At 37.7% G+C, this 5175-nt stretch overlaps 1 pseudogene; it reads left to right on the top strand.

Annotated features, from left to right (window-relative positions):
- The first annotated feature begins 276 nt into the window (after window positions 1-276).
- On the top strand, window positions 277-1250 carry LOC129551785 (mortality factor 4-like protein 1 pseudogene; annotated as a pseudogene).
- The last annotated feature ends 3925 nt before the right edge of the window (window positions 1251-5175 follow it).

Genomic DNA, 5175 nt, shown 5'->3' on the forward strand with positions numbered 1-5175 from the left:
TGCTAAGTTTCATCTTCAGATTTTTCTGATTCAGTAATTTTTGGAGTTGGGCCTGAGAATTTGCATTTTTAACAAGTTCCCAGTTGATGCTAATACTTCTGGTGCTGGGATCATATATTGAAAACCACTGAAAAATGTTGAGCTAAACCAGGTCCAGGATGTAGAGCTGGCGGTGTCTGAAGGTGCATCTCATGTGGAATTAGGTGGTATAGAGTAGTGGGTGCTGGTGGGGGTGACTGGGAGAAAGAGGAGGCAGTGGTGGCAAATAACTTATAAATGGTGACAAAGCAGGATCAGAGGCCTAAATTCCAGGAGTGTGAAAGACTGTTGTGCTTTCATGGGCCTCTTCTTTATTTTATTCTATTTTTTTTGGGAGGGAAGGAGGGGGGCTTTTATTTATGAACCAAATTGTGTGAAGATGACCATAAAGGATAAACAAGTGAAATACATTACATTGGTTGGAATAAAAGTTGGGATGAATGAGTTCCAAAGCAGGGTACTCAAACACATGGGCACCAATCTGCAGAAACAATGAGAACTTCAAAAAGCCAATCAGGAGCAGTATGCAGAGGGGAAGACCAAGAGGGGCTGCCCCTGGAAAGAAGACCTCTGGTCTGCAACAGAAAAAATGTTGAAGTGAAAACAAAAAAGAACAAACAGAAAACACCTGGAGATAGAGAAAGTACCAATGAGACACCTCAGTCTCCCCAGGAGAAAAGGTCCCAAGTAGATCCTACTGCTGAAAATGAGGAAACATTCACAAACAGAGTTGAAGTAAAGATTCTTGATGACTGGGACTTAATTACCTGGCAAAAACAGATCTTTTATCTTCCTGCCAAGAAGAATGTGGATTCCATTCTAGAGGATTATGCAAATTATAAGAAACTCAAGGAAACACAAATAGTAAGGAGTGTGCTGTTTAATGGAGTCCTGGAAGAGATAAAGGAATACTTCACTGTAAAGCTGGGCACTCAGCCGCTCTACAGATTTGGGAGACCACAGTACTCTGAAATCCTCGCAGACCTCTCTGACGCACCCATGTTCCAGGTGTATGGAGCACCACATCTGTTGAGACCATTTGCATGAATTGGAGCAATGTTGGCCTATATGCCTCTGGATGAGAAAAGTCTTGCTTTATTACTGAATTATCTTCATGATTTCCTAAAATATCTGGCAAGAACGTTACAACTTTGTTTAGTGCCAGCACTTATGAAGTGGCTTCTCCGGAGTACCATCAGAAAGTTGCTTGAGGCACTTATGTTCACTTATGTTTGGATCTCTGTAAACTTGTTTTTGTTTTTTTGGTCTTTCTCTTGTATGAATGATGTACTTTGGAAATATTAGTGTATAACACGATTGTTGGATATCTGTTTGATTTCAAAGAGAGAAAATAAAAGGAGTTACAGCTACTTTTTTCTTTTTTTTTTCATTTCAAAGTTGCTACCAGGGTATTCAATGATGGCCAATAGAGAGACATACTGTAGAGTGTTTCATTGCTTAATTGACAAAGCTACTTTTGAATGCTTGTGGTTCTAGTCCTTTGATACTACACACTTTTACAATATGTGTTATTGCTGTATGACAAAATGCTCTGATTCTTAGTGCCAAAGGTTCAATTCAGCTGAACACACATATCCATTTTCTGTCCCCGCCCCCTACTTTTTTTAATGGTGCTTACTTCAAGAGCCCATCCTTTACATGTCATCCTTGTTGTTCGTTAGGCATTTTATCTTTGCTCAGATTGTTGAAGGATGGTCACTTGTTTCATAGCTTTTGCATTTTATTACATTTTAACATGATAAATACATTGCACTGTAGCTACAGTTTTCTGGAAAAGCTAGTGTTTTAGAAATCATTTTTCAGATCATCAATAAATTTTTTCTTTAAATGTCTAAAAAAAAGAAATGTTGAGCTACATAACAAAGACCAGTTTATAATTTCAAAGGGTCCAAAGGTTGATTCACAGGTAAAGACCAAGACATACAAGGGCAATTTCTGGCAAGAATAGACTTCTAATTATCCAAGTGGTAAGACATTGATTCTTTTTTTTTTCTTTAAGCTAAAAAGACTGGCAGTGAGGCTGCAGTGTATATAGTGAAAGGAAGGTGGTCAGAGAACTCAAATTCTTATAGGAGAGAAAGGCAGATTGAGCAAGATCCTCCAGGTCCTTATAGGCCATGCTTGTCAAAAAATTAAAATATAAAGATGTATTGGATGGCTTTAAAGGAAAAAACATCATCATCAGAATTATTTTAAATATTTGAGGGAATGGTAAACTGACAGGAAACTAGAACACTAAAGAAGATAAAAGAACATGTTTATTTCAAAGTTATAGTGATCTGTTTCATGTGTCCCTATACTAATGAGTGTTAATGCTGAAAATAATTTGGTTAAGTAAATGTATATGAAATAATTTTCAATATTTAGGTGACTATAAAAATATAAGCTATTTTTGGTATTAATACTCATTTGTATTTTTCCAGTTCCTCCCTGGTGGCTCAGCTAATAAAGAATCTGCCTGCAATGCAGGAGACCTGGGTCCAATCCCTGGGTCAGGAAGATCCCCTGGAGAAGGGAATGGCAACCCACTCCAGGATTCTTTTTATGAAAATAAAAGTGAAAGTCATTTAGTCATGTTTGAATCTTGTTTGAATCTAGACAGTCCATGGAATTCCCCAGGCCAGAATACTGGACTCTTTGTGACCTCATGGACTATAATACAGTCTGTTCAATTCTCCAGGCCAGAAAACTGGAGTGGGTAGCCTTTCCCTTCTCCAGAGGATCTTCCCAACCCAGGGATCAAAGCCAGGTCTCCCACATTGCAGGTACATTCTTTGCCAGCTGAGCCGCAAGGGAATATAGTCACTTGAAATTTGAAGACTAATTATTTCATCTACATTTACTTAACTAACTTTATAATAATCACTTGAAGTAGATAGAAATTAATACCTCCCATGAGAATATAAAGGGCTTCCCTGATGGCTCAGATAATAGAGAATCTGCCTGCAATGTGGGAGACCTGGGTTTGATCCCTGGGTTGGGAAAATCCCTTTGAGGAGGGCATGGCAATCCACTCCAGTATTCTTGCCTGGGGAAGACCCAAGGACAGAGGTGTTGGGTGGGCTACAGTCTATGGGGTCACAAAGAGTCATACATGACTGAGTGACTAAGCACATGAAAATATAAAGGGAAGTTTTATTTAAATGAACTGAATTCTTGATACTTAATCAAACAGATTTATGAGATATCTTGGAGATAACCTACAAATTGAGTTCAGTCACATCAAAGGATTAGTCACAGATTCACTAACATATATTGAGGAAAAAATGCAACTCCCTTTGGTGGTAAACATGCTTGTAAGTAGGCTGAAAGAACCCCAGATATATACTAGGTTGACTGAAATAGTAATATGTTTTCATTTCTCTTATCCATCAATCATTTATTGAGTATATGGCTTTTCAAAACAATTAAAGGAAATATTGGAAATTTTAAAAATGTCCCTAAAAAGAAAACATTAGATGTCTTATTAATGTGTTTTACTTCATGTAGCTTAGGTTCACTGTAAAGTACTTTCATGTTATTCTACATATCCAACACTGTACCTCACACATACACACTCACATGAACATATGTATATACTCATATGCACCTACATTCACTATTCTGCATGAATTATTTCTTTTGTATATTGCAGTTGTTGTTCAAACACTAAGTTGTGTCCAACTGTGCAGCCCCATGGACTGCAACAGTCCAGGCTTACATGTGCTTCACTGTCTCCCAGAGTTGGGTCAAACTCATGTCCGTTGATTTGGTGATGCCATTCTACCATCTCATGCTCTGTCTCCCCCTTCTCCTCCCGTCCTCAATCTTACCCAGCATCAGGGTCTTTTCCAATGAGTCAGCTCTTCCCATCAGGTGGCCAAAGTATTGGAGCTTTGGTTTCAGCGTCAGTCTTCCCAATGAATATTAGGGTTGATTTCCTTTAGGATTGACTGGTTTGAGCTCCGTGCTATCCCAAGGGACTCTCAAAAATCTTCTCCAGCACGATTCAAAAGCATCAATTATTCAATGGTCAGCTTTTATATGGTCCTCCTCTCATATCTGTACGTGACTACTGGAAAAAAAAAAGAATAGCTTAGACTATAAGGCGTTTGTCAGCAAAGGGATATCTTTGCTTTTTAATGTGCTACCTAGGTTTCTCATAGCTTTCCTTCCAAGGAGCAAGTGTCTTAATTTCGTGGTTGCAGTCACCATTAGCAGTGGTTTTGGAGCCCAAGAAAATAAAATCTCTCTGTTTCCACTTTTTCCCCATCTATTTGTCATGAAGTGATTGGACTGGATGCCAAGATCTTAGTGTTTTGAGTACTGAGTTTTAAGTTAATTTTTTTCACTCTCCTCTTTCACCTTCATCAAGAGGCTCTTTACTTCCTCTTTGCTTTCTGTCATTAGAGTGGCATCATCTGAATATCTGAGGTGTTGCTATTTCTCCTGGCAATCTTGATTCCAATTTATGATTCATTCAGCCCAGCATTTCACATGATGTACCCTGCATATGAGTTAAACAGGGTGACAATATACAGCCTTGATGTACTCATTTCCCAGTTTTGTATGGGGAAACAGAGATTAAATCAAAATAATATCCATAAGAAAGAACAAAAAGAAAGGAAGGAATACGAAATTAAAATAGCTCAATTTAAGAACATTACAATTTGATGTTGAAGAAATAAGGAAATAAGGTAATTTCTGACTATTTATCATTAGTAGACATTGCTGCCTGATTTTCTAATATTACCAAATTATACAAACTTCATGAGTCTGCCTATATTATGTAGAAGGAAAAAACGGTGACCAAATTTTGGTCAAAACAACAGAGATAAATCCAAGTTTATCAGTCTTTTCTTAATGGAAATTTATATACTTTACCCTTTTCACTCATAAAGTCTGAATCCATCTTGTTTCTTGGAGTACATTGATAAGGGTGCAGTTTCATAGTGAGAGGAAAACTCCTACCTTGTAACCAAGCTGCTGATCCAAGCCTGATTAATGTAGTATTCCATCATACCATCTACATGAAATTTTACAAGTATTATATCATACTAGCTACATGAAGAATTTCAGGTCTATATATTTGACCTCATGCGACAAGTTGACTCACTGGAAAAGACTCTGATGCTG

This window comes from Moschus berezovskii, chromosome 1 (genome assembly GCF_049115385.1).
Source record: "Moschus berezovskii isolate FMDL1 chromosome 1, NW_MosBer_1.0, whole genome shotgun sequence".
Classification (NCBI taxonomy): domain Eukaryota; kingdom Metazoa; phylum Chordata; class Mammalia; order Artiodactyla; family Moschidae; genus Moschus; species Moschus berezovskii.